The sequence below is a fragment of the Macaca mulatta genome, chromosome 1 (assembly GCF_049350105.2).
Source record: "Macaca mulatta isolate MMU2019108-1 chromosome 1, T2T-MMU8v2.0, whole genome shotgun sequence".
NCBI classification, from domain to species: Eukaryota; Metazoa; Chordata; class Mammalia; order Primates; family Cercopithecidae; genus Macaca; species Macaca mulatta.
Window position 1 is genome coordinate 26677954 of NC_133406.1, and position 24960 is coordinate 26702913.

The 24960-nt window shown below is 39.3% G+C and overlaps 1 protein-coding gene across 4 annotated transcripts in view; it reads right to left on the reverse strand.

Moving 5' to 3' along the window:
* The window catches only part of NME7 (NME/NM23 family member 7), a 207825-nt gene that overhangs the window by 12370 nt on the left and 170495 nt on the right, over positions 1-24960 (reverse strand). The window lies entirely within an intron of this gene.

Here is a 24960-nt window from a genome sequence, read left to right on the forward strand (position 1 = left end):
TGAGAAGACAAACGGGAATACCAGTAAATACAACTGAATACTTGCAATGTGTAATTATCCACAAAGGCCATTACAAGAAAATATATTATACAACATACACACTATTTCTTCAGCCTGGAATACTATTCTATGTTTTGCTTTTTTAACCTATCCTCCAATACTTGGAGCTGACTTCATATCTAACAGGTGGCTCATCTGATTCTTGTGCTGAAACCCAATAAGGATCAACCTCCTAGCATTTACTTCCTGATAGGGGCTTTCATGAAACCCAGTAAGGATCAATCTCCTAGGTTTTACTTTCTGATGTCAAAATGACCTATTTTGATAACAATTTTTCCTGGAAAATGTTAAATTCTTTGAGAATGAGGAGTGTGTCTTACTTAGCCACAGTGCCTAGAACAGTGAATGGCATCTGAGAAGGACCAAAATTATCAGTGGTAGAAGAAGCCAGGCACTGTGGCGTGCACCTGCCATCCCAATTACTGGAGGCTGAGGCAGGAGGATTGCTTGAGCCCACGTGTTCCAGGCTGTAGTACTATGATTGCCCCTGTGAATAGCTACTGCACTCTAGCCTGGGCAACATAGTGAGACTGCATCTCGGGAAACAAAGACAAAAACAAAAAACCAAGGTAAAGAGCTAAGAGAATGGATACATAATATCCCTCAAATGAGAAGACAAACTGGAATACCAGTAAATACAACTGAATACTTGCAATGTGTAATTATCCACAAAGGCCGTTAAAAGAGAATATACTATACAACAAAGTTAATTTTACCTCAGTAAATTGACTAAAAATTGTGTTAGCCTAAGGTATCAATGTCAGTATTGGTTTCTGTTACAGAAAATCATCATGTAAACACTAGAACAATGAATTCTTTATTGAAACAATCTGAAGGCAATACTCAGAAAATGTACCATTATGATGACTTTATGGAAAGATTCAAAGCTGTCCTGTGTGCTGCTATTGTATAATGTTTTATAATTCTCTCTGCCTTGTGAATAGTAAGCAACAGATCTTAGCTCTCAGATGGTGATTGTAGAGTAACCAACAAGTTAATGGGTAATGAGAAAAGTGGAGAACTTTGCACGGAAAGATATGTACACTGATATTCCAAGCAAAGAAATTATTTTTGCTGTTTCAAACATGCGGTTTTTATTCATTTACTCAACAGATTAAGCTATTTCTAACTCTAAGGTTGGTACCAAAAGGGACCAGTATTTATCATTAGAAGAATTACCATTCATTACACAATGGAATATAAGCCTAATGCATAATGGACTTTCACAGTGTGATTGGGTAGAATCCAACGAGACGGCTAATTCACACAATTCTGTTTCACTTACTCTTCTCTCTTACGCCAGATTCATTTGTTGTCATAAGGCCAGTTACAGCAGCACAGTGGGAGGCGGGGTGGAGGTAGGGACAGAAGCGTTATCAGAAACTTCCATGGAAGCACAGTTTTTAAAACTACCCACCAAGAATCCATATGTAGCCTCATTCCAGCCCCTACTCTTGCTCAGACCATAGCAGTAATGACAGAATGGGAGCTATCACTCATTGATAAGAGTAGATTATTCTGTAAGATGACGAGGTCAGTAAAAGCAGTAAATAAGAGTGTGCTTACAACAAAGATGGAATTCACAATTTATGTTGACCTGAATTTAAAAAAAGAAATAGAATTATGGAGGAAAATCAAACTTTTATAACCCCTAGGAAAAAACAGCATCCAGCACAATTGTGAGTGCACAGTGTATACCACAAGAGATGTGAGCTACATGTGGTATAACATGAGAGTATAATGGGCCTGAAGAAGAAAGAAGTGGAGAGATACAGCATTTCATATTACTTTTATTGATTCAGAGGGTACATGTGTAGGTCTGTTACATGGATATATTGTGTGATGGTGAGGTTTGGGCTTCTAGCATACCTGTAACCATAATAGTGAAGATTGTACTCAATAGGCAGTTTTTCAATCTTCATCCTCTTCTCACTCTCCCTGCTTCTGGAGTCCCCAGTGTCTATTATTTCCCTATGTATGTCCATGTGTAATCATTGTTTGGCTCCCACTTACAAGTGAGAACACAGCATTTAATATTATTGGAGGGGGAAAAGGTCCCATACTACACATCTGTTTCAAATAATAAATACATTTGTGGTTTTTCAAAGAATAAGCCCTAATTTCCAAGGCAGACTTCCTAGTCCACAGCTATACCATGAGATGGAAATTTAGATGCTACAGTGATTTGGGTGATTTGCACAGGCATTCTGTATAAATTCAGCAAAAATGAATGTATTTATCAATAATTACAGATAAACTCACCAAGAGTACAGCCAAAGCCCTTTGGAGTATGACATAATTTTGCAATAAAATCAGGTGGTGTACCTAAGGGACAGACTGTAACATACACACTCTTTGAATCCCAGTGACCTCTTCCCAGGGGTTAAATCACAGTAGTCATATCAAATCCAAGAAATATCATCTTCAAATATACTTCAAAAGTCTCAAATGATTAAACCCCATGACCTTGTAATAAATGTAAAATAAATACACAAGGATATCAGTTCTAGGTCTGCCTGTCTGCCTCACTCCTTCCCTTCCTTCCACAGTCGTTTTTCAATAATCAACTAAGTTACTGATAAACAGAGGCTAGGTTCTTGGGATACCAAGGTAAGACATGGCCCCTGCCCTCAAGGAGTTCACACTAAGGGGAGAACTACACAGAAACAAATAATTATTTTACAATACACCAAATATATTAACAGAAGTATGAAGTATGTACAAAGACACTGGGGACAAAGAGGAGAAAGTACGTGTGATTTTGTTCCTCACATGACATATTATCATTAAAATGGGATATGAGAATTATGTACTTGGTCATTCAACAAGTACTGACTATGCCCCTCTCATGGGTAAGCACAGTGAAATCACAGTGAGATCAAAATAACCCTTTGGAATTCCAGGGGCACACGACCTTCCCTCATCCCCCTCAAGTACTCAGAGGCCTCCTGCTGCTGACAATGCAGCAGCCTGATAATTAAGAATTTTTTAAGGAATAAATAACTTATATTTTTAACCCAAAACTGAGTTGGACAAGTTTGTGAATAAATATATTAGTTAATAAGGATAAAACATAGTAAATATCTAATCGTTCTAATTACTTTTGAGGGAGGCCAAATATTCTGACTCAATTTCCTGTTATATCTTCCCTCATGCTTAGTTTTTCTACTCTTACCCCCCATCCTATCATGAACTCTAGAGAAATAATACTTGTTACATTTAAGATCATACGGAAAGGCAGTGAGGTTAGAGTGTAACTTCTGGACCCAGATTGCCTGGGTTCAAGTCTGTGTTCTGCTATGTTCTAGCTATGTGGCTCTGGGGAAGTCGGTTAACTCTTCTATGTTTCAGTTACTCGTCTGTAAATGGAGTCATCAATTAATGCATATAAAACACTTAGATCAATGCTTGGCACATGGTCAGGATGCCCTATAAGCTAGTTAATATTCCTACCATATACATAAAAATAAAAAATCAATAAGCAAATGATAAGAAAGAGTTAATGCAAATAAATTTCATAGCAGAGCTATCTTTTAAACTTCATCAAGAGCATGACTGTATCAAATTCCTAACTATATCAAGTAAGCATTTGACCAATATGAGATTGAAAAATAACGACTATAGCAGTTTGGATTTCATCTATGCTTAAGAAAGAAAGTGTGACTTTGCTGTGGATAAGATACTTTCAAGATGTTGTCTTATTGTTATCTTTGTGGCTAAATTAGTGTTCAGATTAAAGGTGAGAAGGATATAGCGGTTGTTACAACATCATTCACAATTATCTCACAGAAAATTGCTCACACAATATTAGCATCTACATGGTAGTGGAGGTATTTGATATTGAAGACAAAATTTCTTTCAAGTTTCTTTTATTATTTTTTTGAGACAGAGTCTTGCTCTGTTGCCCAGGCTGGAGTACAGTGTTTTGATCTCTGCTCACTGCAACCTCTGCCTCCTGGGTTTAAGTGACTCTCCTACCTCAGCCTCCTGAGTAACTGGGACTACAGATGCACACCACCACACCTGGCTAATTTTTGTATTTTTTGTAGAGTCAAGATTTTGCCATGTTGGCCAGATTGGTCTCAAACTCCTGACCTCAAGTGATCCACCTGCCTTGGACTTTCCAAGTGCTGGGATTACAGGTGTGTACCACTGCGCCCGGCCTAGTTTCTTTAAAAGCTTTCCATAACCTGGAAAATCTTCTCTATACATGTGCTGTTGAAAACATTGAACCTAATATTTTCCTGTTAGACTAGTCTTCTGTTTTCCTCTTGTGAAAACAGGAATGCCCGTAACTATCTAAAGGACAAAGAACAGTAGTAGGTTTAACAATTTTCACCCTAAAGCCAAAGTGGGAGTACCTGTAATATTTTATGAATGAAAAACAGGAAGAATTCGATTAGAGCAACGTTTTAGACTCCTTTCTAAGTCACCTCCTGGAATTTTTAATCAGTCACCTGAGAGTTACTTATTAACTCAAAAACTGCTTAGTCACTGACTGAAAAATGAGGCAGGGAGCAGACCAAAGTCAAGAGTTCAGGGTCAAACTGCAGAGAGCAAAGCACAATGAGTGGATTGGTTTCATCTTTCTTCTCAGTCTTCCATTGCCAGGAAAATGAAGGGACTAGACAGTGTTGGTGGTTCGTAATGTGAACACAATACCAGTTGTATTAGGTGAAGAGACACAAGTCACAGGTTAAAAAGGGCACTTTGTCTCCCTTACTTGATATGTGGATCAAAGCCATGTACCCATACATGTACCATCCTTGGCATCTTTCCTCAGTTTTCTCTTTCACAAGATACCCATACACACAATATATTCTATACCAATGCTCTTCTGGAAGTTCTTTCAGCTTCAAGCTTATCAGAAATAAGAGCACTAGTGAGCATATCTATTTGTTAGTTTTAAGTAATATTTAACTGGCTGGGTGCAGTGGCTGATTCCTGTAATCCTACTTTGGGAGGCTGAGGTGGGTGGATCACCTGAGGTCAGGAGTTTGAGACCGGCCGGCTAACATGGTGAAACCCCGTCTCTACTAAAACACAAACAATAGCTGGGTGTGGTGGTGCACACCTGTAGTCCCAGCTACTCGGGAGGCCAACGCAGGAGAATTGCTTGAACCCGGGAGGTGGAGGTTGCAGTGAGTCGAGATCGTGCCACTGCACTCCAGCCTCGGTGACACAGCGAGACTCTGTCTCAAAAATAATAATATTTAACTAAGAGAGGTTAATATTTTAGTTACACATTTCTCTCTACTGCTAGAGGATTATATTTGGTTATTACAGTATTTCCCCCTTATCCCTAGAGGATACATCCCAACCCCCCAGCAGATACCTGAAACCACACAGAGTACCAAACCCTACATATACTGTTTTTTCTTATACAAACATACCTATGATAAAGTTGAATTTATAAATTACGCACAGTTAAGGGATCAAAAACAGTAATAATAAAATAGAACAGTTATAACAATATGCTATAATTAAAATTATGTTGTGAATGTGGTCTTTCTCTTAAAACATCTTAAGTACTGTATTCATCCTTCTTGTGATGAAGAAGGGACAAAGTAGAAGAGCATGAGATTGCATCATGCTACTCAGAATGGTGTGCCATTTAAAACTTATGAATTGCTTACTTCCGGAACATTCCATTAAATATTTTTGAACTACAGTTGATTGAGAGTAACTGGGACCAATGGAAAGCAAAACTGCGGATAAGGGGAGACTACTGTGATATTGACCTATTGAATTCAGACTATACAGTTCGGATACGAGCCAGTCTTTTAACATCTTTCTAGTTTATGACTTTCGGTCCCTTCATGATTCTTAATCACTTTCATTCAATTATAAAATACTTATTTTATTAGCTGGGCATGGTGGTGCATGCCTGTAGTCCCAGCTACTTGGGAGGCTGACAGAGGAGGACTGCCTGAGTACAAGAATTCAAGGCTGCATTGAGCTGTGATTGCACCACTGTACTCTAGCCTGGGTGACGGAGCGAGACTCTGTCTCCAGTTTACAATTTGTGTATATATTGTCTCTAATTTACTCTATGTATGTGTGTGTGTGTGTGTGTGTGTGTGTGTATTAAGCCCATAACAAATATTTTTGTGCTCTATAAGACAGCTGAAAAAAAATATATTTAAGAGTCTAAGGGCAAGCTAGTCTATCTGGATACTTGTTATAAAAAAGGTAAGGTGTATTGTGAATATGTTGCAATTAATGGACAAATAGTTGCTAGTATCTCTCTGGATTTCAAGGGCCCTCGCTAACCTAACCCCTTAATTTCTCCATTATGATAAAAGATCATATATTATTATATTATGATCTTTTAATATATTAATGTTACTGAAGATCATCATAGTAAAGGCCTACAAAATAGAGACAGGCATTGCTTATGGTGATGGAACAACATTTTGATTTTATTTGTTTTTAATAAACAGTAGGCAAAGGGATATTTTGGTTGTCTAGAAAAAACATGCATTCTCACTTCCTTCCTATTAACCAGCTAGCTTTTGCCTCTTAAACTTCAGCTACAAAAGGGAATCATCCATGAGTTTAATTGTATTGCCAGGTGACAGACAAGAGGGGTCATATGATGAGAAGAGAGGCTGGAAAAGGGAAAAAAAAAGAGGAGCAAGTTCAGATAGGCATGGTGCAGAGGCTAGCACCTGGGTACTGACCTTTGAATTTCTTGCAAGGCAATATAATTTGCTCTTCACACATAAAAGGCTACACTAAAAGAATAAAAGCCTTTTCCTGTAAAACTTTATTTATGGACACTGAAATTTGCATATCACATACTTTTCGTGTGTCACAAAATATTTTTCTACTTTTGATGTTTTTCAACGATTAAAACATGTGAAAGCCATTCTTAGCTCATGGGCCGCACAAAAACAGGCAGCAAGGGATTGGCCCTTAGACCAACGTTGGCTGACTGCTGGATGGCAGCATTAGAGCTTGGGTATGAGTCCCACCCCAGGGCTTCCAGGAGAGGGGGCCCAGGCTGATGCCATCTCCACCCCCATTGCTCTAGGCAGGAAGGCAGAGTTGGTGCTGGATGAGGTGCGGCTGCAGATTCTGGCCAGCCCTTCACCAAGGCCGTGGAAGACAAAACCAGCCCTGAGTCCTGGGTGCTTGAGGGGCAGCTGATGAAATCAATGAAGTGGCAGGATGGAGTGGGAGATCAGGGAAGAGGCCTCGAGGGGATGGAGGATGACTGGACAAGGCTTTGGTAGAACTGCAACCCTCTTCACCCTCTCCTGACTCCCCTCTGCTCACCACCGTCTTCAGACCTCCACAGAACTTGACCTACTGGTGGTGGAGGAATTCCAATGAATCCAGGGTGGCCCTGGGTAACCCAGGGCTCAGAGCTCGACTCGGTTGAGGGCAGGAGGCTGGAAGAGATGACCTCCGCTAGTCCCCCCAGACGGTCTAGCCCCCTAAAGCCTGTGATGATCCTTCCACTAGGCCAGACCCACTGACTGCCAGAGTGGGTGCCACCTTCTTCAGGGCTGTGCCAGTTCAGGCCCTTGGGTAGGAATGTGTGCACCGGTGTCTGGACACCCTGTGGGAGGCAGAGGGCCTCTGGTAGAGATGGTCATTCCAGACCTCGGTCAGTATCTCCTTCCCTCTGCAGACCCCCTCCCCCTGCCTGTGTCCTCTGTCCATCTGCCTCCTCCCTTGGGCTCACTGCCTCTACATGACGATCTGAAGCCTGCCTCCTCAGCCTGCCTTGCATCCTCATGGGAGCCCTCCCATGATACATTTTTAATTTATCTTTAAAAATACATTATTTGAAACCAGATTTGTTAGAGCCCATAATCAGTTGAAAAGAAAAGAAAATTCAGATTTGTGTGGGTTTTGTATTTGGTAAAAAGATAATTAAGTAGCTTCTGACAGTGAAATTAGAGTTTTAACTTAGCTGGCATATCATTTATAAAAGAGCCTAACAGGTCTGACACAAAACAGGCCTGCCATAGAAGTTAAAGCCTTTCCTTTGACTCTGCTATATTTATTTTCTAATGGACAAGTATAGAATGGTAAAGATGATAATAATTTAAAAAGATAATAATAACCAATATTTAATTGAATACTTCCTATTCTTATTGATTTAACTATATTGCCTAATTTATTTCTTGCTGCTGCTCTCTGAGGTAAGTACTATTATTATCCCCACCATAAAGATGAGGCAATTCAGGCACAAGAGTTTAACCTGCTTGCTTGAACAGCTAGTAAGTGGCAGAGCTAGAATTCAAACCCAGGTAGTCTGATTCCACATGCCTTTGCTGTACTGAAAGTACTTAACCCAGTCTGGGCACAAAGTGAGTGCTTTCTATGATCATCATTGCTTTTATTATTATTGGATTTAAGAAAAATATATTGAATGCCTACCCAATGGAGAACTGAGGAATGAACAAAATACACAAGGTCAGTATTCTCATGGAGCATAGAGGTGAGGGGAGGAGACAGATACTATTCAAAGAATTACACCTTGATAGTAGAAATAGATCACTTGAAGGAGAAGAAAATTTCTGAATGGTCTCATTTTAGACCACCAGGTCCTTAAGACTTGTTACTGGATGATCAGAGTATATGCTTCCATTACTTCTATTATCTACTCATCTTAAACTCTGCTGCTTGGTTAAAGTTTTGGAAACTTTACTGTATCAAGTCACTGCCCTGTTCAAAAACCTTTGATGGCTTCCAGTTTTCTAGAGCCTAAGTAGCCACTGTGTGTCATACATACCAAGAAACTCTCATCCCACATTTATAGCAAACATCAGTAACCCATAATGGTGATTTTTTTCTATTTGGTTGTGGTTTTATCAATAAATCAAAAATTGGCACTTGAATTGAAACACTTTGGCCATCCTTGACCTGGTTTGCTGTATAGAAACATTGGTTTTGGACTTAGACAAACTTGGGTTCAAATTTCAGCTCTCTGCCACTCATTGGTGGTGTGATCCTGGCCAAGTCATTTCACTCTCTTAACAAATAAAATGGAGATAATAGAAACTATTCAATAGAGTTTTTACGTAATGCAGGTAAACAATTTAGCATAGTGCCTGGTATATATTGCTTAGTAAATTAAAGTTACTATCTTTATCACCATTGTCATAATGTTCATTATTGCCATGAGAAAGCTTTCCAAAGTCTACACAATCTAGCTCTAATTTACATTTCCAAATTTATCTCCATACTCTACCAAAGGAAGCCTCCACTTCAACTAGAGGAACTCAATGTCTCCTAAAACTAGCCTGCCATGTTCTTTTTCTGTGTATAAACATCTGCCTTATTCTTCAAATGCCATTTCATTAAATTCATGAAATTTCCCTGGCCTCCTTCAGCCACAGTCACACTGCTCTCCATTAAACTCTCATATTTACTGTTTCTAACACTTCATCATACACTATCTGGCAACATTCTCTTATGCTGGTGTTTAATTTTATATTACAATTTAATTTTACATGTCTTTTTTTTTTTTTTTTTTTTTTTTTTTGAGACGGAGTCTCACGCTGTTGCCCAGGCTGGAGTGCAGTGGCGCGATCTCGGCTCACTGCAAGCTCCGCCTCCCGGGTTCTCGCCATTCTCCTGCCTCAGCCTCCTGAGTAGCTGGGACTACAGGCGCCCGCCACCGCGCCCGGCTAATTTTTTTGTATTTTTAGTAGAGACGGGGTTTCACTGTGGTCTCGATCTCCTGACCTTGTGATCCGCCCGCCTCGGCCTCCCAAAGTGCTGGGATTACAGGCTTGAGCCACCGCGCCCGGCCTAATTTTACATGTCTTTTTATCTTTTCCATCTAAACTCTCAATTCTTCTTTTGTTTCTTTTTTTTTTTTTTTTTTTTTTGAGACAAAGTTTCATTCTGTCACCCAGGTTGCAGTGCAGTGATGTGATCATGGTTCACTGCAACCTCGAACCTCCTAGCCTCAAGAGATCCTCCCACCTCAGCCTCCTGACGAGCTGAGACTTTAAGCACCTGCCTCCATGCTCAGCTAACTTTTTTTTTTTTTGTCTTTTGTAGAGACATCTCCCTCTGTTGCCCAGACTGGTCTTGAACTCCTGGGCTCAAGTGATCTTCTTGCCTTGGTCTCTCAAAGTGTTGGAATTATAGGTGTGAGCTATTGCACCCAGCCAAATAGGGATAATCACTTTTTATTTTTTGAGACAGAATCTCACTCTGTCACTCAGCTGGAGTAGAGTGGCATGATCATAGCTCATGGCAACTGTGACCTCCCAGGCTCAAGCAATCTTCCTGCCTCAGCCTCTGGAGTAGCTGAGACCACAGGTACATGCCACCACCCCTGGCTAATTTTTCTATTTCTTTAGAGACTGGGCTCACCACTCTCAAACTCTAGAGAGTTTGGCAGTACCACTCTCAAACTCCTGGGCTCAAGTGATTCTCTAACCTCAGCCTCCCAAAGTGTTGGGATTACAGGTGTGAGCCACTGTGCTGGGCAGAAACGTGTATCTTCAAAACAGCACCTGGTGAAATGACTGCACATTCTTATCAATGAATGAATGGAATTTAGATAAAATAACACATGGTAGTTAACTTAAAATTAAGCCATAAAGAGATAAAATTAATTTTCAATTCCTCATGTTACATTAAAGAACTCAATATTATTAAAAAAAAAAAAAAACTCTGGCTTTTTACTTTGAGTTTGAAAATCAGAGGCCCAGCACAGTGGCTCATGCCTGTAATCCCAGCACTTTGGGAGGCCAAGATGGGCAGATCACGAGGTCAGTAGTTCGAGACCAACCTGGCCAACATGGTGAAACTCCATCTCTCTAAAAATACAAAAATTAGCTGGGCATGGTGGTGTGCACCTGCAGTCCCAGCTACTCAGGAGGCTGAGGCAGAAGAATTGCTTGAACCTGGGAAGTAGAGGTTGCAGTGAGCTGAGATTGAGCCAGTGCACTCCAGTCTGGGTGACAGAGCAAGACTCTGTCTCAAAAAAAAAAATCAGAATTTCCTACTTTTGTCCATTAGTCCTAGTTAAATAAATATTTTTTTAAAAAATTTGTGCTTATATATAAGTGTTAAAGAATACTCTATTTCTCCAAATAAGTATAAAGGATTTTTTTCTTTATTTTTTAAATATGTTTTTAAAATTTGTATAATTAAAAAAAAACTTTTTAAAAGAGAGAGACAGGGTCTTGCTGTGTTGCCCTGGCTGGTATCAAACTCCTTGTTTGAAGCAATCCTTCTGCCTCAGCCTCCCGAAGTGCTGGGATTACCACAGCACCTGGCCCAATTTTCTTTAACATAGATAAAATCATCATTTGCGGGACTCAACTAGTTTACATTCCTCTTTGACCTATGAAATGTGATATATGTTTTCCATATCAAGTTTGAATAAAATTATCAAAGACTCCATAAGCAGGTGCAACTTAGCCCAGTTGCTCCCAACCACCAGATGGTGAGGGTCTAGGATGACATTTCACTGCTTTCTGGCAAAATGGGAAAAATGAGGGCAACAAAGCAGTGATGAAGCAAGGGTTGGCAGGAGTAGCCCACCCCAGGGAAGGGACAGTATTTTCTCACTGACAATGTTTGGAACTGCCTGTTTATGGTGATAATGAAAAGCAGACAAACTGTTAGTGGATTCTATTACTGTTTTAAAATGATCTACAGAACATGCAACGCTGCTCTGCCTGTGTCTGAAGCTGACTGCTTCAACCATCATGCCTTTGGCATGCCATAGCAATAAAGTGAGCTTTAGGGAAAGCTGAATTTATTCAGTTGAAGAGACAGTCCATTATTCTATGATAAAATGCTGTTGGTGATTAAAATGTCCTTTTAAAACAAAACGATGATGATGGGAAACAAACTTTTCTAATGTCTTCATTTGTTCAGTTTTAAAAACTTTATCATTACATCTATCCCCAAAGTGGGTTTTGTTACTGTTTAGTTTTTTTTTTTTGAAATGTTCTAGGTCTGTGAAATCCCAAATCTGACAACAGCTTGACAAAAATTAATCAAGAGAACAACTTGACTTAATGGAGAGTACATTGTGTTTTTTGGCTTAGAACAGTGGCTCTCCAAGTGTGGTACTCTAAACCAATAGCATCAGCACTAACTGGGAACTTGTTAGAATGCAAATTCTCAGGCCCTGTCTCAGGTCTACTGAACTAGACACTCTGGAGTAGAACTCAGCAATCGGTATTTTTAAAAAGCCCAGCCAGGCATGGTGGCTAACACCTGTAATTTCCAACAGTTTGAGAGACCACGGTGGGAGGACTGCTTGAGCCCAGGAGTTCTAGAGCAGCCTGGGCAACACAGGAGACCCTGTCTCTACAAAAAAAAAAAAAAAAAAAAAAAAATTTGGGGGGCATGATGGTACATGCCTGTGGTCCTAGCTGCTAGGGAAGCTGAGGAGGGATCACCCGAGCCTGGGAGGTCGAGGTTGTAGTGAGCTGTGATCATGCCACTGCATTCCAGCCTGGATGACAGAGTGAGACTCTGTCTCAAAAAAATTAAAAAAATAAAAAATTAACAAGCCATCCAGGGAATTGTGCTACTGTTTGAGAACCATTTCCCAGGGAATAGGTAGAGAAGATGCAAAAAGGGCTGAGACAAAATGCCTGGAGATTCTTAAATGCCCCCTATAAGGTCACTTTTAGTCCAATGATTGTGTCTATTTATTTTATATGTATTTTCCATAGTTATTAATTAACCAATTTATCCAAAATAAATTAATCTAAAATAATCCTAGTGTCTTTGGCAAATGATTTTATAAGTGCCTATATAAAGTGGGATAAATCATATTAAATATAGTCCTTAAGTCATTAAGCTTGTTACTTTTCAGATTCAGAAGGCAGCCTGTCTGAAGAAAGGTGGAGCTGGCACTGTACTTGAGAAACAGAAAGACCTGTGAACCTGTAACTCCCTGTGAATCTAGCACTGAACATATGCCCCCACTATGATGGGATATAGGAGGGAATGTGAAATTGCTCCTTATCCAAGATTCTTTTATCTGAGAAAACACCAATGCTGATGAAATACTAACTGGGTCATAAAGAATTACAATTTGATAGCTTAAGATCTCTTATATTTTCATGATGTTTTTATGATGAATGTAGAGACTTCTGAAATATCAGGTTTGAGAAGGAAGAAAAGAATCCATGCAAACCATTCGCTTTCCACATGCACATATTTCAGGTTTTACTTGAATAAACAGCAATGAAAGAAGATGCTGGTGGAAGTGGCCTTTTTAATTGATACATAATAATTGTTCACATTTTTGGGATGCTGTAGTGGACTTTTCTGGCAACTGGCAGGTGGAAGGAACGGAGAGATGTGGTACTTGAAAGTGGGGCTCACTCTGATCAGGTCATTGAGACATTTCAGGCATATAAAAAGAGAGAGGGTATGGAGGTACTGTCGCCATTCATGATATATTCCCACATGCGTTTACTCAACAGACTAAAAGCCTGCAATATGTTAGCAGCTGGAGATATAAAAGTCCCTGATAAGCCCAGGCTCTCAAGACACTTACACAACCCACAGGGAGAACGACAAGACTGGGTCCCCTATACACCTCTGAGCCACATGACCATGCTAAATAGCGAGTGCAGATTTGATCAACCTGCATATAACTCTTTTAAGCTGCAAGAAACCCAGGGCCTCTGCCCTTGTTACCCTCAGCATCCATGCAATGCATGCATGCCACATATCTCAGGCCTCTCCTCCTCCCTGGGAGGGCAAACGGCAGCCTCAACATTGAGACTTCGCCCCCAAAAATCTGGGTAATCAATCAGGTCATGGTTGGCTGCTTCCAGAGAAGCCAAAGATTCCCCCATTCAGAGACTGGAACTCCCTTGGAAGTGTAACAACCCTTGGCTACAGTTAAATCCATCTAGAGAGGCTATAGATCCCTTCAAAGTTAAGAGGCTGCTGCTGCTTCCAACTGTCAGTCAGGTCCTGAAAACAAAACAATCCCTTTGCTGGCCTGCTCACAGGGTCTCGGCTTTCCTCAAAAGCAGAACCAAAGCCGACTTCTGAAAAGTCTGGTGTATGATGCTTCTTTTGGGAAGTATCTGTTCATGTCCTTTGCCCACTTTTTAATGGAGGATTTTTTTTTTAAATTTTTTTTGGTAAATTTAAGTTTCTTATAAATGCTGGGTATTAGACCTTTGCCAGATGCAGAGTTTGCCCAAATTTTCTCCCATTCTGCAGGTTGTCTGTTTACTATGTTCATAGGTTCTTTTATAAGTTTAAAAAATGTCTGGTGTGCCCCTACTCACTGGGACACTGGTTTCTTAATGCTAGTTTAACCATCAGCCATATCAGAATATCATAATCACCTGCAACATAAAATACAGTAGTGTCCCCTTATAAGTGAGGAATATGTTCCAGTTCCCCCAGTGGATGCCTGAAACTGTGGATAGTACCAAACTCTATCTATACTATGTTTTTCCATATATATGAGATAAAGTTTAATTTATAAATTAGGCACTGTAAGAGATTAACAATAAAATAGCATAATTATAACAATAGACTATAATATTTCATCATACTACTCAGAACAGCATACAATTCGAAACTTTTTAGTTTTTAATTTTTCCAACCTGCTCTTTAAGGTACCATACAATTTAAAATTTATAAATTGTTTATTTCTGGAATTTTCCATTTTATATTTTTAGACCATGGTTTACCATGGGTAACCGAAAATGGGGAAAGTGAAACCACGAATAAGGGGGCTCTCTTCTATAGATACAAGAAGCTCATACCAGACCTCCTTAACCAGAATCTTCTATAATAGGGCTCTAGGCTTACATAGTTTTAAAAAAAACTCCATAGGTGATTTTAATGCAAGCCATTGATTGGGAACCGCTGCACTAGGATGGTAGTTCTCAAATTTCCTGGGCATCAGAAGCACCTGGAGGGCTTGTTAAAGCACAGACTCCTGGGTCGAACCCCCAGAGTTTCTAAGTCAGCTGGCCTACAGTGGACCCCGAGAATTTCATTTCCCCTAAGTTCTCAGGTGATGCAGCTGTTCTGGAGCAGGGAGGACATGTAAGAACCACCGCACTAGGGATCAGCGGGGGCCAGTTCTGTTGGAAGCCTGTTTACTAGCTAAATACCTCTTGTTGACCACCTGGAGAAGACACTGCTTTTTACCTATCCAGCATTCATTCTCCCTTTCTTCCTTCTAATAGTATCTTGATTTTTGCTAGCGGGAGCAATGTTCCCAACTAACAGAACTACATTTACTCACTTCCTTTCTAAAAAGGGGTGGCCACAGTACTAAATACCAACAACAAAAAAAATCATAACCAGAAGCTGTTGGGTGAGGGCTCTGGTTTTTGGAAAAGCTTAAAGGTGGGCAAGGGAGGAAGTATTAGCTCAGCTGGCATTCTTCCCCTTTTGCCCTCACTCTTCTTTCTTTATGCCTGGAAAAAAGAAGTGATAACTCAAGTTCTGACAATCATTCTGTGGCAACAAGGCAAAAAGCACATACTGAAGATGATGAGAGTACCAAGGAGAAGGAGACTGGGTGACTGATGGTATTATGCAGCTGCCATACCAGTCCCACAGGCCTACCTTCAGATCTCAAATTATGGGGCGGAAAAATAAAAGTTCTCATTTTTAAAGATTATTTTAGGGTCTCTATTTACTAGTGACCAGAAAATTTATTATTGTCACACCCCAACCCACCAAAATGGAGGCCATTATAGTCACCTCTTTTCTCCCATCCTGCTGTTCTCACATGGCTCTGAGATTCTTCCTCCCTTCCCCAATCTCCAACTATTCCTATTGCTTTCTGCAGAACTTCAGTGCCATTGTAAACTCCCTTGAAACTTGAATCTCTTCATAGGCCTCTTAGCCTTAAGTGAAACTTGGATATCCCCTAAGGGCATCAATTCCTTAGAGTCCTCAAGAGAAGCATCTCTGGCCAGGAGGGTAGGAACAGTTCTATCCTCTGTCCCAGTGCTACTTTAAGACCTCCTCCCCTTATATATGAACTCCTGACTTTTTGAGAGTTATGCCATCTGGCTAGACTTTTTCTCCTTGTTGCTGTCACACCTTTGGTTCACAAACTTCCCTCGTTTGTGAAAGACTTCAGACTTTGAGCCACCATTTTCCTCTCCACCCTGCCTCCTAACCATGATCTGAGGTGATTTCAATGCCAATCAACATGAAAGCTTCTCTCAGTTCGTAGACTTACATATCTCTAGTAACTGATACTGATCTCCACTCCACACTGGCTACCTCCTTCCACACCCTGAACCATATCATCCTTTACCACGGAAAGCTCCACTTCTGAAGTGTACCATGACACAGCTCTTTCCCTGTTATTCCTGGGGTCTCTGTAGGTACCTCAGAAAAGCATTCGGTCCCTTGGCCCATCTACTTTCTCCCTTTCTTCAAGCACCTCCTGTCATCACATCTTTCCTTGTTTATAACTTTAACTACAGTTGCTAACATCCTCAATTATCTTTCCTCATCATACCCTCCTGTAAAAACCTCACCCCTGGGCCAAACTGTTCACCAGAAAACAATAACACCATAATACATGTGATCTCCTAAGTCAACTGAATTGTAAATGCAACCCATAAATGTATATTCTGTCATAAGCACTTTCTCCATGACCACTTCAAACTTTGTCTACTATCTCTTATTCAAGACTCCTGGTGCCAGATGTTTTGGAATTTACAATAATAATCTGGAATACATAGTATATATTATATAATACTCCACAGGGTCTGGGAAGTCACTCATCATCAAATATATTAGCATTTTTACAGCAGTGTGAAAAGTCACACTAAATAGGTTAAATAAAAATGATATACATTAAATGTTTTGTCAAGCTACTGAAACAAAACTGTTTAATACACAACTTGATATAAGATCAGGTTAGGCTTTACCATTACACTTATGAAAAAACTTTGGTTTTCAGACATTTTTAGATTTTTAGATCACAGATAAAGATGGTACTATCATGTTTGCTTGCGGATAGGCATTAGTCTGGATTCATTCCCACAGGCTACCCTTCACATCCAGTTAGTCTCTGAGGCTGGCTGTTCTACCTCACTAAATGTCTTTTGAAGTTCACTGCTTCTGGCTATCCCTTCTGCCATAGTAATTCAGGAAACCACAATTTTCTCCTGAATTACCTTAATAGACTTCTACCTAGTCTCCGTCCCTCTAGACTCCACCCACTTGTTTCCCCTGCCCGACCCCAGGGCCCTTTGATCTGTTCTCTACACTGCAGCCAGAGTGACCTCTATAACACAGATATGATTGTGCTATTCCCCTGAGTAAAGCATTTATTTGGATCCCTAATGGCCTCAAGATGAAGTTCAGTTGTCTTAATATGACTTTACAAGCCCCCTGCTGACTTTTCCAGCTTTATCTCTTGCCATTTTCTACCTCCTGGGCAAAGCCCCAGTCTTACTGCACTATTTTTAGATCTCTAAGAGAAAGTTGTTTGCTTTTGTATTTGGACAAGTTGTTCCCTCTTTGACAATGTACTAGAAAAAATCACAACTCTTCTTCTTTCAAGATAGAAACTAAAACTAAAGATAAATTATGAGTGTCAGTATGTGCAGAGGCCTGTGTTAATCATGGCCAAGAAAATGGGGCCTGTCCAATCATCTTAGTCACCCTGCACCTATGTTTATTTCTGATTAATCCTGGATTCACTATTTTTTCCCCCAGAGTATACCAGAATAAGAATGCATGCAGAAATAATTATGTATCCAAATTCAGATTTGTTTAGATCAACCACTTATGAAACTGACTTTGCAAAGATTATGACAGTGAGAGGAGTCTAGCATAGCTGACTCCGCCTTGCTTCTGGCCTCACAGGCTGGCTGTCTTCACTCTTCCCTGGGTGTCAGCCAAGCTCACCATAAGAGGAACTTAGTCTATAGTTTAACCTGAAAGCAAGAACTAACCCCTTCCTGGCTCAGGAACTGAAAACTACCTTTGTAAAACTAATGAAAAGTTGCAAGATTAAGATTATGGGAGCGGCCTGAACGCTGCTAAAATGTAGACGTAGGTTCTATAGTGCTTTACTGCTCAGGGGTCATGTGGTCCAGAGGTCACAAGATTTGTGATTTCCCCAACTGATCCCGTAGATAACATCACTATCATAAAACCTAAGACTGGTCTTTTGAGATGTTATTTAGATGTGCATTCCAGCAGCCGATGGACCTCACGTGGACCCTGACTTATGACTCACCTGATCCTGTGGCCCCACCCAGAGGTAGACTCAGCACAAGACGACCGTTTTCTACATCTCTATGGTTTCATCCCCAGTCAGTCAGCAGTACCCACTTCCTAGCCCTTGCCCACCAAACTGTCCATAAAAACCTTAACCTTTGATCCTTTGGGGAGACTGATTTGAGTAATAATTCCATCTCTTATGTGGGTGGCCTCTTGTCAATTAAAATGGTAACTTCAATAACACAGTCTTGGTGAATTGATTTTCTCTGTGCAGGGGGCAGGAACAACCTGTTGGGCAATTACACTTATACATACAATTAAATATTTTATATGCTTCTTAAAATTTTATAATCACAAATATGATATCACCAAGTTATAGAACATTTAGACAAAAAAAAAACCAGGAAAGACCCATGTTTTCATCATCCTATAAAATATTTGCTATACATAACTGTCTCCTGAAAGGTAAGCTCTGTGAGGATAACAGCCTCATGTATTCTATTTACGGCTGTGTCCTCAGTGAAGTGCTTTAATGTTTAAAAAATATAAATACAGGCCAGGCATGGTGACTCTCATCTGCAATCCCAGAAAGTTGGGAGGCTGAGGCTGGAGGATTGCTCAAGCCCAGGAGTTCAAGACCAGCCTGGGCAACATGATGAGACACCATCTTTACTAAAAAAAAAAAAAAAAAAAAAAAAAAAAATTATTTGGGCATGGTCACACAGCCTATAGTCCCAATCTCTCGGGAAGCTGAGGCAGGAAGATTGCTTGAGCCCAGGAGGTGAAAGCTGCAGTAAGCCATGATCACGACATTGCAATCCAGCCCAGGAGACAGGGTGAGACCTTGTCTCAAAATAATAATAATAATAAAAGTACCTAAATGAATGATTGACGTATCATTTTGGTATACTGAATTAAAATGTGAACATACTTGAATTTTCTACCATATACCCATTTAGCAACATTGAGGTTCTCAATTTTAGTACACGCAAAGTTTTGGTTGTTCCCGTAAGAGAAAATCAGAAAAAGAAGGTCCTTGGAAAAGACCACAGGTTTGGAGGTAAAGCGAAAGGCAAAGAAGTAGATATTTTTTCCCCACATACAATGATTCCCAAAGATATGTTTTTCAATGAATCCTGGGGAAAGATGAAGGAAGCAAGGAGAAAGTAAAACTGACTCTCAGAAGTATCACTGGTGACATGAGTGAGATGACAACTGACACTGAAGTGGAGAAGAGGGGAGGCGTACACGAGGTTGAGTCATAACATCACAAAGGCATCATTCATTTTCATAGACAAGAGCCAACAAATGACTTCTTGTATGAGTAATGTATGCCATACAGCAAAATAAATTTGCCAGTATCTTGTTAGAACTGTAGGTGGAAGCCATCTAGAAAAATTTCTGATGAGCCAAGGGATAAATGGATCAATTAAATTAGAATCTCTACTTGTTATCTTTAAAGGTGTTAAGGTCATGAAAGTCAAGGAAAATTTCAGAAACTGATCTAGATTGAAAGAGACTAAGGAGAAAACTAAATGCAATGCATGGTCCTGACCTGGATCCTTCTGCTAACAAAGAACCTTATTGAGACAACTGGTGAAATCTGAATGGAGTCTAAGGATTAGATGGTAGTAATGAATGAATGTTGATTTCCTTATTTGGATGCTTGTAATGTGATTATGTAAAAAAAAAATGCCCTTTTATGTTAAAAATACACACTGAAGGATTCAGAAGTATGCACATTATGTTGATGACGTACTCTCAAATATTCGTAAAAAAGTTTATTGTATTGTACCCGCAACATTTCTAAAAGTTTAAAATTGTTTTAAAAAATTAGAATCTTGGCCAGGCACAGTAGCTCATGCCTGTAATCCCAGCACTTTGGGAAGCCAAGGCGGGTGGATCACAAGGTCAGGAGATCAAGACCATCCTGGCTAACATGTCAAAACGCTGCCTCTACTAAAAATACAAAAAATTAGCCGGGCATGGTGGTTTGCACCTGTAGTCTCAGCTACTTGGGAGGCTGAGGCAGGAGAATAGCTTGAACCTGGGAAGCAGAGGGTGCAGTTAATCGAGATTGCACCACTACACATCAGCCTGTGCAACAGAGTGAGACTCTGTTTCAAATAAAATAAATAAATAAATAAATAAGTATCTCTGGGGGTGAGTCTGGACATCAGTATTTAAAAAACTGGCTAGGTGATTCTGACGTGCAACCAAGGCTAGGAAACACTGTTACAGAGTCTTCATCATCACCAGAGAAAAAAGGTGACGTACTTTTTCAATGAGTGCAAAAAATATAATTTATTTAACTAAACTCTTCCTTCCTTTCTTTCAAAAATCACTTATTGAAGAGCTTTTATATGCCAGGCAAGAGAAAATCTCTTCCCTATGTGTATTCACAGTCTCACATGAGCAAACAGACACTGTGCTGTAATAGTATAACAATAATAACTACTATCATTTGTTGAGCAATCACTATTTGCTAGGCACAATGCTATTTGATAGGGCAGGTACTGTTACCTTCGTTTTACAGAGTGAGGAAACCTATGCACAGTGACATGAGTAACTTGCCCAGGTGTAGAGAGCTATTTTGAGTCTTGTCTACACCACTATAGTATAGGAAGGCAAAGTGCTGTGAAAACACACGTACGGACTGATGCAGACTATGGGTGCCATAGAAGGTTTCTTAGAGGAGGGAAGGTGGGATATATCTGTAAATATGCATATGATTTCCATTGTTAATGATCACAAATACTCCTTCCATGAACATCTGTGCAGGTAACTTTCCATTTTGTAGTCCTGCTGCCACTCTCTTCCTTTGCTTAGATTCTAAGAAGTAGAATTCTGGGACAAAAGTTATAGAAATACTCCAAGGCTTTCAATATGTTATGCCCATAGTTGTCACCAGCTTTATGAGGGTATCTACTTTACTATAGCATTGCCAGCAGTGGGCATTATTACTTCAAAAATTCTTTGCCATTAATAGAAAACTAGTATTTGATTACTCAGCTGAACATTTTTCCATCAATGCTGTCTTTAACACAGAAATTTAAGATCTTTATAGTTACAACCAGCAGAGTATAAGAGAACATTAACAGTGAAAGAACATTCTAGAATGTCTCATATTATAAATACCATAATTTATTCCTATAATCACAAAATTGACTGGGTCACAATTAGCAATATTCAAAGAACACAAATTTCGGTATTCATGCTAAGATCTTTGACCTCTCAAACTTACTATGAATTCTAGGAGTACAGCAGAAATGAGTTGTTTGATCCTATCACAATCCAGCAAGTAAAACATGTTCTATAACTGTTTGCTATAAAAATAAATAAATAAATAAAATAACGGATAATGACAAAATATAAACTGAAGCCATACTTTCTGAGAGAAGTAGCATGTTCCCCTCTTTCTCTTCTGGCCATATAAATAGGATAACAATATATTCCAGTTTGCATGTGACAGTTCCGGTTTATGCCTCTTGTCCTAACATCTATTCTGATTAGAGCTGCCTTTCGAAGTGTGCTTAATTGGGCAATAAATTTTATGGTTACTCTGCATCTACAGGATGTCCCCCTAATGAAGAGCTGATCTTAGGAACAAAGTGCTCACTGATCAGACAACTTGTCTTTGTGTCACTCGGATTTTCACTTTGAAGACCTATAGCCAGACACCTCATTTGGCTTTTACGTATTTTCATAGTATTTTATCATCTGAAGCCAAATAATAATCTGAAAGTAGTTAATTGATAAGGGCATCCTTGACTATATCAGCACTCTTTATTTCATTTTATTGATAAAAGAAGTGAGGCATGGAAAGAAAATGTGGCTTATTCAAGCTCACATCAAGTAAAATAATCAGCCATATGAGAGGAAGCTACTGAAGCTCTAACTTCTGATTTTTTATTAATAATCTAAACCACACAGTCATTAGTATGCAATGAAATCTCCAGTGTAGTTAGATCAGAAAAAATTCAATCATTTAGTAAATGGCTTTACAAACTACAGGCAGTAATAATCTATTTCAAACGAGATGAGCAATATCACAGGCATACCTTAGATAATGCTTTTTCCTTTTTCTTTTTTTTCCCTCAGTCCCCCTTGGATAATATTTTTAATGAGTATAAATTTCATAGTTAATAATATTTCAGTCTTATTGAGTAAAAGTCTCTGTTCAAACCTAGTTGACAGGTCCAAGCTATCAGAAGGTGAGGAAATATTTATAAAATAAGTGAAAATTTTAAATAAACATTAATCTTTTTGGTTATTAAAAAATAAAGCTTGTTACATTTTTACATTTCACAAGTATGTCTAAATTTCATACAAAGATGCACAATAGATAAGATTTTACAAATATCTTGGACTATATCAGAAAATGTTAATGGAGCTAATGAAGTCACTTCCTATAACAACAACAAAGAAACATGGGGATAAATTTAATAGACTATGACTAAGAACCATATGAAAAAAAGTGACTCTACTGCTTGCATAAAAGGAGAGGCATACCATATATGAAGTTGGAGAACCTCACTATTACAGATATGACATTTCCATATAATTTATAAACATATTGTAACATCAGTCAAGATCCCATTTGCATTTTGTAGGGGTGGAGTAAAGACCTCGGTAAAAAATCATTTAAAGTTCATTCGGAGGTTGGCTGGGCGTGGTGGCTCATGCCTGTAATCCCAGCACTTTGGGAGGTGGGTGGATTGCCTGAGGTCAGGAGACCTCAGGCGAAACCTCATCTCTACTAGAAGTACAAAAAAAACCTCATCTCTACTAGAAGTACAAAAAAAACCTCATCTCTTCTAGAAGTACAAAAAATTAGCTGGGCGTGGTGCACGCACCTGTCACCCCAGCTATGCAGGAGGCTGAGGCTGGAGAAATGCTTGAACTCAGGAGGCGGAGGTTGCAGTGAGTCAAAATCGCACCACTGCACTACAGCCTGGGTGACAGAGCGAGACTCCCTCTCAAAAACTAAATAAATAAATAGATAAAATAAAGTTCATTTGGAGGAATACATTTTAGGGACTAACCAAGAACACTTTTGTAAAGTATAAATAAGCTATAATAATAAAAACAGTATTTTGCTGGCACAGATCAATGGAATAAAACAGGAAGTTCAGAAACAGGCAAGGATGTATATAAGTATTCAATAAATGAGAAAGAACAATGAAAGGATGGAAGGATTTAACAAATTTAGCCATGGATTTAGCCATTTAAATAAAATGTTTATTATTAATAAACAATATTGTGATAGCTGGCTAAATCCATACCTCACATGATATGTCTAATAAATTCCAGGTGGACTGAACATTTCAATGTATGAAAATGAAAACAAAATATTTGGGGAAGGCTTTTCTATGTACAACTTCCAGGACATAATTTTTTTTAAGACTAATAGATTTGTTCACATAAAACATAATACTCATTAAAATAAATGTGTATTAAGGATATCAGCCATTTTTCTGTCATTTATAGTATAATTATTTATTTCTTTTTAAGTTTCATTTAGCTTATTTTGACACAAAAATTTTAAAATCTATAAGAAGTTAAAAAAATAAAATTTGTATTTACAGTTTCCTTCTCGGATTTCGGTCTAGAAATGACTTTCTTAACCCTAAACCAGACCTATTTTCACTTATATTTTTCTCAGAATTCTTTCATTGTTTCATATTTTATGTTAATTTAAAATATGAGAGATAAATATGGCTCTGTCTCATATTAGTTGTCTGGCTTGGGGATGTTACTTAACCTCTCTGAGTCTCAATTTCAGTTTCCTAAAAAAAACAGATATAACAAATACCAGCCTATTGGAATTGCTATGGCAATGAAAAGAAATCATTTATACAACACATGTGTCATGGTAGAATCTGGTTAATAAAGGTGACCAAAATGTTAGCTATCACTTTTAGTGCTATTGTTACAGTCAGTAGCTAGTCGGGTATGAGCAGGGCAGGAAAGGGCTCCCATACCTCACACCAGGAGTATCGGGAGACCATCAGATGATAGTCAGGTGGTTGTTAACTATCTCGCTGAAGTAATAATTGATCACAGCTGGCACCAGGGAAAGGCGGTCTCTTAGTAGATCGAAAACAACTAAAACTGGTGACGAGTGGCTTCCCAGTAAGATCTCAGGAGTTGGGCGAGTGGTCAGAAGTAATGCAAGACCCTGGAGGTATGCCACCATATAAAAACCCCAAGTCAAAAGGTCAAGCCATACACTTGTCTTTCAAGTCACCTGCTTGGCCCTCTTCCAAGTGTACTTTCCTTTCTTTTGTTCCTGCTGTAAAGCTTTTAAGTAAACTTTCACTGCTGCTCTAAAACTTGCCTCAGTCTCTCCTTCTGCCTTATGCTTCCTCAGTTGGATTCTTTCTTCTGAAGAGGCAAGTACTGAGGTTGCTGCAGACCCCTATGAATTTGCCATGGGTAACACTATCACACTGTATATTAGACTCCTCCCCCGCCCTTTTAGAGGCAAAGTCTCACTATGATGTCCAGGGTGGAGTGCAAGGGCTATTCACAAATGCAATCATAGCACACCATGGCCTTGAACTCCTGGCCTCAAGCAATCCTCCCACTTAAGCCTCCCAAGTAGCTGGGACTCCAGGTGAATGCCACTGAGCCTGGCTGGACTTCTTAATTTCATTGGAAAACAGTTGACCCTTGAACAGTGCGGAGGTATGGGGTACCTATCCCCTGCACAGTGGA